The following is a 14,269-nucleotide window of genomic DNA, read 5'->3' on the forward strand; positions in this document are numbered from 1 at the left end:
CTTCCCACGTCCTTCCAGGTCGAGAAGGACCCATCCACTACCACCCTCTGGGTGCGACTCTCTAACCAGTTGGCGACCCATTGGACTGTGTGGGTGTCTATGCCACAGTCCCCCAGCTTCCTAATGAGAACTCCCTGCTTTGATAACACGTTAGGTGTCAACACTATTATCTAGGAATCTATGAATAAACTCTTGGTTAAATGGGGATCTGGCTGCAATGTTAAACCTCTCCTTCCATTTTACTCGCTCAGCAAATGAAATCCATGCACAGAGCAGGCCCTTTTGGCATCCTCTTCAAAATGAACATCTGGATGATTAATATGAAGATGCACTGAAGCCGTGTCTTTTATCTACACCCTAGCAGTGTTTAAGGCGGTGTTTAAGTCTCACTAGTACTATTGACAGCAGTCTCCAGGACAGAGCATTTCCTGCATTTCAGAATCTAAGTAGACAAGCTGGCATGTAGATTTTTAGCATACAGTTTATTGAAAACCTGTCTTTTTGCTAGTGATGCAATTCACAGGTATGCTCTCAGGACAAGGTAGCATTGCATACAGCTGATTCATAGACGCACAGTGTTTCTGAAGAGAGGGGAAGATAATTGACCTTTTTTTTTTTTTTTCCAGGGTGACTGTCTGTCTCATGCTAATTACATACACATGAATTTAGAGCTGAGTAATATAGGTATGTTAGAATTGTCAAGATAGCTGGATTGGTCATCCTAAATTGAAAATAACTCTGTTCTAAAAAAGAAAAAAAATGTTTGCTGCTTGAATGTGAAAGGAGTAACACATGGGAATGTGGGCCTCTTGAGGGACAGCCTCCTTTGATACATGGGTTTTCCTGCCCTTTGGGCGGGGGGCTGGACTTGATGATCTTCCAAGGTCCCTTCCAGCCCTAATGTCTATGAAAATATAGTCCCGTCTATAGAAAATGAAATGGCTGGTAATCTGAGATACTTAAATAGCTTCAGTCTTTGCAAGGACCTATGGACCATTAGTACTTAAATAATATTCAACTCACTCTTTATGTTTCCTATTGCAGCTGTGCTTTTTTACTTTACTTGGTTTAATTGTCTCTACGTGCATATGTCTCCACTTCCCTTTCATTTGAGAGTCTCCGTGAAAGTTCAAATCATGTCACACAAGATGCTGGACCAGGATAATTAGCCAGGTACATTTGGAATACGGTTAACAAACAAGGGGATAACTGGCTAGCAGACTGTCAATAGGAGAAGAGAAGTGGAGTAGTAGACTACATACAGTACATACTACTGTAAAATGGTTGTTTTTTAGAAATCACTGTATTCCACAAAGAAGTCAAATTGACCAGGTGCTTACTAAAAAGGCATGATTTCCCCCTTTAGCTGGTGATTAGTTTATGCCCTGAAGTGTGATTGCTGGTCTGCATAATTTTTATCCAGTGTTTATTATAGCACAGGCTATTCTTACTCATTTAGGTCCTGATTCAAAACCCACTGAAGTCTTTTCAGTTACATTAATGGGCTTTGTTTGGATCAGACCCTTACACTTTACAGCCTCTTTGGAAATTTGGTAAACTTTGGCAATGACCTTTTCATAAACACACAAATAAGATGATGAACTCCAACAAGTATATACAGCTTACATTGACTTAGCACCCCGCTGATAAAATTTTCATATAATGATATGAAAAACTCAAAATGAAAGGCAGAGTTTGCTTCCACAACTGTGTTGGTTTGTAATCCATAAGAAACTGAGGTGTAGAACAGCTTCAAACAGTGTTTCACATAATAGAGAGAATAAATTTAATTTTGCAAAGAACAATTTTTCCAACTATTTAGTTGGTCTAATAAAAGATATCACATCTACCCAAAGAACCTTGTCTGCCTATGTCCTTAGAGTTAGACCTACACAGCTACAGCCAACACCCCTAAGCTTCATATATAGCATTTCTGTTTGACAATAATTTATAAACACTCAGAACTGTTAATAAACTCTTATAAATGAATAATAATCTTTCCAGACTGGACTCAAGAAAATTCACATAATGACTTTTGTTTTCAAATATTCATATACTCACTTTTGTTTTTTAAATATTCTTGCAGGTAAAATCTGTCTTACCTTAATACATGCACGTAAAAATACTTACAGACACAGGTGTAGTGTAGCAGTGCACGCTATTTTCAAGAGTATTCATAAATATATTCAGATATGTTTTCCCCACTTTACACTGAAGGTTTCCCCCATACTCCCATAAAACGATTGTATAATCCATGTTTATTTCCAACAATTGTAGAGAGGAAAAATGGAGATGCATTGTTCACTATGAAAAGTTCATTCAGTTCTTACTGGAAGGATCAAAACGATTGGACAATACAAAGTTTAAATTAGCTCCTTCTTACACCTGCCTCTGTCAAGTGATCAAACATTTTTTTCTTAATGTGCGGACAGTGTACTTATACTACCAAGCCTCCTAGCACCTCTATAAGAGCCATAATAAAAAGAACTGTATAGCAGCATAAGTAAAGTGTATGTGAAAAGATCATTAAATCTTTTCCATTGTATAAAACTCAAATATATTATTGCCAAAAAGAAAATGGAAAGCTCTTAATCTTTAGGACATTCTTTTATTAATCCTTTTATGATCCATTTAGTTTCATCCAGAGCCAGTTTCTAATAATGTCAAATTAATGTGCCATTCTTGAGAAAATTCCAGTACTTTGCCAGCTGCTGCTTGCCTTCAAATGATAGAGCATTAACTTCCCCTTCTATATTTAGAGCCTTTCCTCCTGACATAGCTGGCATAGCTTTGGTCCTGACCTCTCGTACATTCTGCACTATTTAAACTGTAAGCAGAATCATGAAAAAGGACATTTCACCCTACGTATGTTTTTACCACTACCAATCAACATGGAGTCTGATGCATGGGCACCCAAGCTTTGCCCAGCTGAGGTCTGGGTTGGTAGCTTGCCAAGATCTCAAGGGCAGAATCACTCGGATAAAACAGAGAAGATTACATGAGTAATCTGTAATAGTAGGAGTAATCTTCTTTTGTATGAAGGTTGTGATCCAACGGACATATTGGGCCACGACAGGAAATGCTTCGTCTCATTCCAAATCTAAAAAATACAGAAATAGAAGTGAAAGCTAGAACAGGTATTAACTCTGAGATATCACCATGTTCAGCTACGTATAAATGCTTCAGCACAGAACTACACAAAAGAAAAGGAGATGTAAAGTTTGAAAGATAATTTCATCCTTTAGATTAGCTGCATTGCTTTGATATATTTATTAAACTCAGCAACCAGAAGCAATTCTGTCCTCGATGTTTAAACCCTTCTGATATTTGTAGACAATACTGGTGCCCAAGTGATCAGAACTCCCTCCTGCAAGTGTAACTATTTCTGTCATTTGTGAGTCCCTCATAACTGTTGCATAGTGGAGGAAATATTCTGGGGCACAGAGAAATTTCCATCAAAGATCACAAAGCATTTCCTTTTTACTGAGATGACATTTTTAGACTCAGTGCAGCATAACTAATGAGTTGCGCAAAATTGGCTGTAAATAAGAGGCCACAGTAGACATCGCAAAGTTGATTTGGAACAGGCAACATGTCCTTTTCCTTCACCTCTTCTGCTTCATTGTCAATGCAGAAGCATATTAAGTAGGATTTCAAACCTGTAAAATAAGGAAGCTGAAGCTGTGGAAACAGGATAGAGCATGGATACAATATTTGCATTAATTAGTTTATCAGAGGGAAACTGTCCAATATTTGTAACATTTTTTCCTGATTCTAAAAGAGATGGGCTGAATGATACATTTCTTAGATAATGGTCTTTCCTGTTTATTTTGCTTCAGGTGACTCAAGGTGCTCATTTGTTTGTAAGAAATGAACCTCTTCTTGTGTAGCAGAGAGAGAATTGCTAGATTCCAGTCCAATGAGTTTTATCTCTCTGATTATCCCATGAACAGAGAATATAGTTTCATTTCATCCAGTAGTGAGAGAGAATCAATAAAATTCACTCAAAAGACAGGCCTATTATGAAACAAACCTTCACAGAATCTAGCTCTCCTCTCCCCCAACAAATTCTATACAGTAGCGTTGAATATAAACCATGCTGAGTGTTTTGGGCTCAACTCAGCCTTCAGGAAATTTGGTACCGCTCCCTTCAGCTTCATTAGCTAAAATCATACCTGAATTTTCTGGTATGATTTTATGCATTTCAAAATATATTTCAAAATCAGGCTGCCAAGGAATATTCATAGATTTACTATTTTGCTTTCCCAAGAATGCCATTGAGGTTTAGGCAATGGCCAAGGACACAGGAGATTACTATCTATTCCTGGATTTGCCAGATTTCTTACATGACATTTGACAAATCAAGTAATATCTTTGTGCCTCACTTCTCTTCCTATAAAAAATAGTAATGAATATAATACCCTACCTCTGAGGTGTAATAAGACAAAAATCGGTAATACTGGTGGAAGCTCTTGGTTACCATGTAAATAAGTGTCATGGAAAGGTACACACCTTCATAAATAAATTCATTTCTTGCAAGATCTCTAACAGAATTTTAATACTTTTGTGAAGGCAAATCAGAATTTGTGTTGCCCATGGACCAATGCAGACAACAATCTTGCTGTGCACCTACAGCGTTTGGCACCAATTAAACAGACAGTTTTCAAATTTTGGTCTTCACCCCTGCCCTGCTACATGTACACAAATGACCCAGCGCTGTCACCTTCTCCAGCATATCCTCTTATGCCTTTACTTCTATTTGTTGTGTAATTCTCTCTTGTAGTCAAAGAATGGAAAGGCAATGTGCACCAGAAGACATTGCACATGATGATGCAAAGTTCACGAGAAGACGTTAGAGATAGATGCAAATAAAGGATGTTTGAATTACCCATACTATCTGTCCCTGTTCCATCTTAAGAATCTAAGAGCTGACAATTTGAAATCAAGTCTGGGGACTCCAGCCCTGTAAGTCATTTCAGTAAGCAGGAAACTTTACAAATAATTAAATATGAAAATAAAGGCATAGTATGAAAATGCTGCTTTTAATGCACTCTTTCATTCTGCTCTATTGTAGAAGTACACAGTGCTTTATAGTGCTACACACAGAGATAGAGCTGAAACAGTAGAAGGTGAAGCATTAATTATAGCACAAAGCAGTACTTAAAACCCTTGGCAGTGCTGAGCTACAATAATGTACATTATAGTCTCTTTCTAAACTTCAGCACTTCAGGCTCCCATCTTTACTCAGAAGAGCCTTAAGCAAAACACCCTTTGACGTCAATGGGAGTTTTGCCTGAATAAGGACTGCAGGCTCTGGCCCTTGAGCTATAACTCTCTCTGCAACATAGTTTGCCTGTCAGTTGAGATGCACTTTACATACATCTTAATGGATTTTTGTTTTTCAGGCTTGCAGTGGGACAATGAAAATCCTCAAACCTTACCCATAAACTTAATGGAGCCCTGGGGCCATGTGAGAGGGCTGGGTGGAAGAATGTTCACTTTCATTTGAATATTACATTATTTCTTGATTTTAACCCAACTGGAAAAAGACCATTGTCTCTTCATTTTTATAATTATTGTGGGGACATAAATTTAGCAACATGTGCTTGGTCAGCTGTCCCTTTTTTCTCCTAAGTCGTGAATTTACAGTGCACACATGCTCTGAAGTGATTATTCTCTGATAGTTTATGGTATCTAAGCTTTTTTTTCCCCCAATAAATCTAATTTGTATAGATTGGCAGTTCAAACAATGTATTTTTGGTCTCAAGAGGCAGCTTATGGCTCACTTTTGGTTTAGTAACTTGCAGAGATTAGGTTTTTGCATAATGCAAATCTGAGGTGGGAGATACTTTGTTGCTAATGCTATGAATGCAATTAGTGAGATAAATACGGAGCTAAATTCATTTTCTATGAAAAAAAGGCAATCTGATTGGTATGCAAAAGCACCGTTATTTGCAATACTGGCACCTCATAATGTGGTTAGCAATGCACAGAGTGGCACTTTGATTTGCAGCTTTAAAGAATTCTGGGATGAATAAAACATGGAGTTAATTGCCAAAGAAGAACCTTTGCCAGACTGCGTGTGATCTACTGTGCTGAAGAAAACCTAAGACAGGTTCCATTCCGGTCCCAAAGGAACTGATGTCAATACTAGAAAAGGTTGACCAGTCCTTCACATAATTTGTGGTAGTCAGTGTTTCTCCCCTTTCAGATAAAGGATGAGCATGGTTGTAGGGTGCACTCTACCATGGTGCCTAGGGTTTAATATGGAACAAAGCTGTGGAAAACACCAGCTTATACAGCAGGCGAGTTGATTGTGACATCAGCACGGAGAGGTGGTTACCTGTGTTAGTCTAAAGTCAGGCAGACGCCAAGAACGGTTAATAAGTAAGAAGAGGGACACTATTTTTCAGATTTGGTTGCTTAGGTTAGGGATGGAAGTTGCACGCAGAATCATAGAAAGTTAGGGTTGGAAGGAGGTTATCTAGTCCAGCATTTCTCAACCTGTGGGTCATGAGTCATGACCCAAAAGTGGTTCACAAGAAGATTTTAAAGGGTTGCAGGGGGGTCTGAGGGAAACACTGCCAGGCTGCATGGGGTTGGGGGGCATGGTGAGCACACAGCATGGCAGCTTATAGCAGCAGGAGAGTTTGGGAGGGGGCCAGATGCAGGAGCTTGAGGGAAAGGGCTGGGGGGAGAGAGAGAAACACTCTGTGGGTTGGGGATAGGGAGGGTGTTGGCCACCCCAAGCTGATAATTATGCTAATGTGTCCCAGTGCAAAAAAAGTTTGAGAACCACTGATCTAGTCCAACCCCCTGCTCAAAGCAAGACCAGCCCCAACTAGATCATTCCAGCCAACGCTCTGTCTAGGAGGATTTTGAAAAAATCCAAAGATGGAGCTTCTACCACCTCTCTGGGTAACCTGTTCCAGTGTTTTACTAACCTCCTAGTGAAAAAATTCTTCCAAATATCTAACCTAACCTTCCCTTGCTGCACTTTGAGACTGTTGCTCCTTGTTCTCTCATTTGCCGCCACTGAGAACAGTCCAGCTTCATCCTCTTTCGAACCCCCTTCAGGTAGACTGAAGGCTGCTATTAAATCCCCCTTCAGTCTTCTCTTCTCTAAACTAAATAAACCCAGTTCCCTCAGCACCTCTTCATGTAATGTACCCCAGACCCCTTACCAATTTTGTTGCCCTTCACTGGACTCTCTACAATTTGTCCAAATCCTTTCCGTAGTGGGTGGCCCAAAACCGAACACACTACTCCAGATGTAGCCTCACCAGTGCTGAGTAGAGGGGAATGATCGCTTCCCTTGAGCTGCTGGCAATGCTCCTACCAATGCAGCCCCATATGCCGATGGCTTTCTTGGCAACAAGGGCACACTGCTGGCTCATATTCAGCTTATTGTCCACTGTTATCCTCAGGACCTTTGCTGCAGAGCTGCTGCCCAGCCTGTACCAGTGCATGGGATTGCTCCATCCTAAGTGCAGGACTTTGCACTTGTCCTTGTTGAACCTGATGATATTTCTTTTGGCCCAATCCTCCAATTTGTCTAAGTCACTCTGAATCCTAGCTCTACCCTTCAGCATATCTACTACTCCCCCCACCTTGGTGCCATCTGGAAACTTGCTGAGGATGCACTCTATGCCATTCTCCAGGTCACTGATGAAGACATTGGACAAAATTGGCCCCAGGACTGACCTCTGGGGCACTCCACTCAATACCAGCTGCCAACTAGACATTGAGCCATTGATTACTACTCTCTGAACCCGATCCTCCAATCAGTCTTCTATTCACCTTACAGTACATTCATCCAGCCTGGGCTTCCTTAGCTTGCCTGCAAGAATGCTGTGGGAGAGTGTATCAAAAGCCTTGCCAAAATCAAGGTACACCACATCCCCTGGTCTCTCTGCATCCACAAAGTCTGCATCCACCTCATCACAGAAGGCAATCACAGTGGTCAGTCATGACTTGCCCTTGGTGAATCCATGCTGACAGTTCCTAATCACCTTTTTCTCCTCCAAGTGCTTAGAAATGGATTCCTTGAGGATCTACTCCATGGTTTTTCCAGGGACTGAGGTAGGGCTGACTGGTCTGTAATCCCCTGGATCCTCCTCCTTCTCTTTCTTAAATATGGGCACTGTGTTTTCCCATTTCCAATCTCTGAATTGGAAAATCCATGAGTTTTCAAAGATGATGGCCAATGACTCCGCAATTGCCTCAGCCAACTCCCTCATCACCCTTGGGTTCCTCCCATCTGGCCCCATGGACTTGTACATGTCCAACTTTTCTAAGTAGCCCCTAACATAAACCAGTTTAAGTCATCAGGAACTGGTTTAAACCTGTAACAGAACAGAAATTCAGTACACGTAAACCAGTTTCAAAATGGCTGAAACTGGTTTAAGATAAACCTGGTTGAATGTAATATCAGACTTAACTGATTTGTGTCAAACCAATTTATGAAACTTCTGTCCCAGACCCATTCCTGGTTCAAGCCCTGGGCTGTGCTGTGCTGTGCTGTGCTGTCCTGTCCTGTCCTGTCTGCTCCAGCAGAGAAGGGTTGAGGGGAGGGAAGAATAGGGGGACCTTCCCCCCCCCCCCCAGGCAGACCCCAGCTGGGTTAAACCCTCTTGCCCTAGTTAAACTTCCCTTCCCCCCAAGTACAGAGCTGCCCTACTCTGCTATAATTACTGCTGGCTGTGACTGCAGACTAAAATCCCAGAGACACCTGGCATCAGGAAGAGGAAGTGATTTGCAACCCAGCATAGTCCTGCTGCTGTGATTCTGGACTGCAAATCCCACAGACCTCGGGGGCAGCAGGAAGAGGAAGTGAACACACTGCCCATGCTGGGTATGTGAGAGAGAGCCATAAACCAACCCCGCCCCCAGCTTCTGGTCTGAGCCACTGCAGGCATGTGGCTGTATTTCCTGAATCCAAAGTAAATGTCTGTTCACTTGTTTCTCAGTTTAATCTCTGCAGCTGACACTAGCCTGAGAAGAATGAATTGATTCAGCTTCAGGCTTTTTGACTGTCTGTACTTAGCTTTAAAGCTAAATTCCAAAATCCCTGTCCAGGCTCCTAATTCAAGTGTCTTGATTTTTAAAATGCTGAATGCTCACAAAGTCCCATGAAAGTGAATGGATACAGTAAGCTCTCAGGATGTCTGAGGACCATGCTGCTTTTATTTCAGAGACCAATATGGATTCAGGAGCCTGACTTTAGGCACCCATTTCAGAAAATGTTTTCTTTAAACTGGAAAACTTGGCAGGGTAATTTTGCTTATGTAAGCATAGCTAAGAGGAATTCACTTTTCTTGTAGGCAAATTTACAGGAGAAATTTAATGAAGCGATTATGTGCTATTAAGGAAGCCCCAACGGATGTACAGAAAATACACTTTCTTTTTTTGTCACAGAACAGTTTCACTTACCTTGCTTTGGTTTCACTGCAAATACTAACCTTAACCCAGGTTTGTCCAAAAGTCTACTGCAGTTCATGACTTCAGACTATTTTTATGGCTTTCCTCTGAAATTATGCAAAACTTTTGATTTCACTTGCTGTTGTTGTGAAAAAAGTAAAGTTTGTGGCTTTGAATGGGACTTGAATGTGAGAGCTTGGGTCTATCTGAACCCACAAATAAAAGAAAAACTCAGAAATTAAATGTATCAGAATTAAAGGAAATACCCACATGAGCCCTTCCAAGGTAGAACCAGCATGTGAAAATACACAGTTAAAAGAAAATTAGGGGAAACACTCTCTCTTCTCTGGCTGCTTTATACAGGGTGAAGGGCCCACAGGGCATATTAGGGGGCTTTGAAAGCCTCATCGTTGACTGATCTAGAAGTCTCCTACTGTAGGAGCTGCAGGCAACTGCTGTACCGTTGCCCCTGAAGATCCCCCGCACAAACTCCAGCAAAGGCAAAATGTTGGAGGGTGAGGTCAGAGGCACAGCCACAACATACAGTGCTGTGGAGTTTCTGGGTAGTGCTATGACTCATTGGGTGTTCTGGGGATGCTGCCATAAATTAAGGCCCCTGAGGGTATCTGAGTTGCACCGGGGCCCTCTCTAGCTAGATTGCTTATTTGGGATGACACAAAAAGGGCTTAAAGGTTTTCTCCTAGAGGAAGAGTAGAGAATTTTAGCAGTAGACATTTCTACATTCATGGTCATTTCTACAATAAGCCCAAGTGGGTAGAGGAGGACCTATTAAAACAAAAATCCTCCCAAGATTCCTGTTTTAATTCTGTTAGCTCTGGGTCTCCTAACAGCCTTTTGATCATTAGACGCATTCTTTCTTGGGTTCATTTTGGGAGGAAAAGAGATGAGAATTTTAACCCTAGCCCATGCAGTTTCTCTCAAATGACCCTATTTTTTCTTACCATACAAATTACCTAAGAGACTGAAAATCAGATACTCCTGTTAAGGGGTAATAATAAAGTTAATATATTGGTTTAGTTTGTCTCCCGTGTGAAGATCAACTGCTAGATCAGAGCAGGTGGCAGCTTGAAATGTTTTTATGGAAGAAGAACAAGAGCTTTTTTTAGTTTTGGGATTCATAAAAGGAGGAAAGATATATAGATATAGAAAGACTGCCGGACATAAGATTAATTGAAGCTGCATGCACTAGAGAAAGGTTGCAGAGCTACCCCTTTGATGAGTTTGTGACTGCAGGTTGAGACCAAAAGGAATGCTAGCCACATGTTATTGATGGGGAATATGAGAATACAAACTCCATTACAGCTTAATTCTTTGGTATATAAGCAACACCAGGGTGGAGATGCAGGGGGGAAAGGGTTGGGAGGGCTTTTTAAAAAAAATGATGCATGGCCAAAGATTTTATGCAAAATTCATGTAGATTTTGTGAGGTCCTATTCATGTTTATGTAAATTATGAATGAAAAGATTCTTTTATCAATAGTTTAATAAGTTTAGGGGAATCATGAGAGCATCTGGCAGAGGAAGAGATAAGCAGAATATTTGTCTAGATAATATTGGAATGAACAAGACCTCTTCACACCAGAGCAATTCTGGTATCAATGTCTGTCATACTTTTATTATGCATATTTTAGCAGGATGTTTTTCTGCCCTTTCTCACACACCACTGAGGTGAAAAATTTTATAAAAGGAGAGAGAAGCTAGAGCTTTCTAATGAGAAATGAATATCGATACCTTGGGTTTGTGTCTCCAGTATAATTAACTTGAATTTGTGCCCTTTCACATGCAAATGAAGTAATTGAGAGCACTGCCAGCTGTAATCCTTCCACTCTTTGGTTATGGGGCTTTGCAAGTTTGCAGCCTACATTTTTAATTGAAGATACTTAAAAATGAACCATTCTGTGCTGTTTGTCCTTGTTAGCGTGTCATTCCTGTCGCATTATATTATACAATGCAAATAGCACTGTGGTCAATTTAATTTGAGGCTAATTAATATGCCTGCTTAAAATTTTCCAAGAAAAGGAAGTTAATGGAAGGACTTTTAAAAGAATCATTTTCTTTTAAAGTTTAATGGCCTTGTGGGGACTTCACCAATATAGGGGATTGATTCCCTGTATCTGCCCTATTTCACAAATACCTTCTTATTTGTTTGATGTTGAAAAGCTTCAGCCATCAGAGTGGAGAGCTTCCGGATTACAAAGTTTAAAATCTCATTTACACGCATCAAAAAATAGAACATAAAACAGGAGCGTTGTACAACATGTCAGCTCAAAATTAGCTCAAAATGCTGTGGACCTCTACACGCAAATTGGTCTAACTAGGTAGCAAAAAGTGCCTAATGGGCATTTGATAATGGAAACATTTGATTTGTAGTTGCAAACCTGGAAGCTGGTTCTTGGCCAGCTGAAAATTTGGCTGTTCCTCTCCAGTTCCGCGGAGAATATGGTGATGACCTTTCCAAGCAGCCTGTGAATTTCTGTGCAGGTGGATCTGAGAAGGTGATAATTGCACCCAGGATGAAATTTTTAGTATAGTTCAAGCAGTACTATCCCCTCAGCGTGGATACACCACTGCCAAGCAACTCATACTGGTATAGCTGTGACTATACCAGAAGGGGAAAACACTATATTGGTATATGGTACTGTTATGTAATTTTAAATGGATCCACATTAGGGGATGTACCAGTACAGCTATTTGACTACAGAGCCATACCTCTTTAGTAGGCTACCTTTAGCCTAATTCAGATATTTATAGTGGTACAAAAACTGTGTGTCAGTCGAGCACAAGATAGCTGGAGTGTCCTTACTGTAAAGACTTGGTTGTACTGGATGCAGAGAGGATTCTGGATGGTACTGGATCTAGACAGAGCTGCGATCATCTCTGGCTCCCTAGTTTTCAGATCAACCAAGATAGCCTATACCATGTAGGACAGTGGTTCTCAGCCAGAGTACTCTACAGTGCTCTGAGATCCTTTTCAGGGCGCCATTCAATATTAGCACCTACACATGATTCACAACATGAACCAAGAGGTTTCAAATAGGAATCCATCGTGTCAAATACATTCTGACTTACTATGATCTGAGTTCTTTGCAACAGACTTGCTCTGTTATTTTTCTCTAGTCAAAAAATGAGTGAAAGAGGTGGCATTTTTTGAGAGGTGCCTTGAGTCTGAAAAGGTGCAGAACCATTGGTCTAGGACCACCCCACAGGGCTTTGTAAATCCTGATGTGGATATGTGTCTATGGCCAAATCACTGATTCTCTGAATCAGTGTCAAATCTTTGGATTCGGCCAAATTGAATTGGGACAGTGATCCAAATCAATGAATCAAATCACTGTCCCTGATTTGGGCTGAATCCAAATTGAATACAGCCTGTTTTGCACACCCCTAAAAATTACCTAGTCTTTGGAATTTGCAGGACCTGCTTAAGATGCACAGTTCAATGTAATTGTCTGAACAATGCCACAGCAGCTAAGAAAAAAATGATCATTTCTATAAAACAAGAATGTCACATTGCTGATGCTATATATATTACACTGCCAGAGGGAATTTTTCTTTACTTCTGACAATCCAACAAGAGTATTAAGAACAAGTCAAAAGCTATTTCTTTTTCAGCCCTTCAAACCTGTCTGGCTTAGACACATTCCTCGTTTGCTTTGCGCCCCTTTGAAGCGACTTTGTTCTACATCTGTACGGTCATCTCCATTAAATTTTAATGTGAAAGCCTGCTGCATGTGGCCTGCTGAACTGACATTCAGGGATAAGGTCACCATCTGCTCAGATGCTCAAAGCTTTGTGCTGAGAATTGCATTTCGCTTTGACAATGACAGGCCCGGGATGGTTCATATGAAGGGTCAAGTGAAAACAGGAAAACCAACAGAAGGCAGCTTTCATTTACTAGGAAACCTATGGCACAACTTCTTAGCTTTCAGTTTAGAGAACCCAATTTTCTTTCTAATATATTTATGTTTGAGCCTTTGCAGCCATCTGTACACTGAGTTTGAATGCCAGATTTATCCATGGTGTCTCTGCATTAGCTGCACTGGAATGACACCAGGGATGCATTTGGCTCAGACTTCCTTTTCAGCCTGTTATGAGCCCATTCATTCACATCTCACTCACTTTTTTCCATTCTTTTCTTCAACAGCACACCTTTAGCCAAAAGTGAAGGAGATGGAAGTAACTGGCTTTTATGGTACTCTAGCCCTGCATGATAGATTGCCTAGGACTGTGCAGTATTAAAGCCACGCCAGATCTATTTTCTACTTCTTCTCCCCTCACAGAAACTTGGAAGCTATCCCACCTTTCTCATTAGGTTTGCTACTGTTTTGTTTCATGGGAGAAAAGCCCCAATAATTGTTTGAGCTACCGTATCCAAAATAAGTGTTTGATTGTGCAGGTGCACTTGGTAAAGAACCCCTTGACTTCAAGAGTTCTGCAGCATTGGGACCTACGTTTGTAATTGCAGTTGTATTGCTAATGGGATAAACAGAGATGAGCAAATGTTTCTGCCTGTGATCAAAGCCACACTGGAAACCAAATCTTTATTTTAGCACACGTGAAGTCTGAAATTGCTTACCAGTCTTACACTACTGCAATTTCATTGAGAATAACTGACTTAATACAGATTTATAAGAGCATATTTGGATCCATGAGTACACATCCATAATGTGTACACACACATCACACTGAAAAGCTATCCCTTTTGCTGTGATGAAAATATTTAAAGTTGAAAATTGTTAATCAACAGCTTGAAAACCTAAATCACTTTTCTGTTGTTTTGTCAGGTGATGTAAGTGTTGAGCTGGAATCTCCTCCCCCCCCCCCCCCCC

The sequence above is a fragment of the Gavialis gangeticus genome, unplaced genomic scaffold (assembly GCF_001723915.1).
Source record: "Gavialis gangeticus isolate Ggan-Ray unplaced genomic scaffold, GavGan_comp1, whole genome shotgun sequence".
Classification (NCBI taxonomy): domain Eukaryota; kingdom Metazoa; phylum Chordata; order Crocodylia; family Gavialidae; genus Gavialis; species Gavialis gangeticus.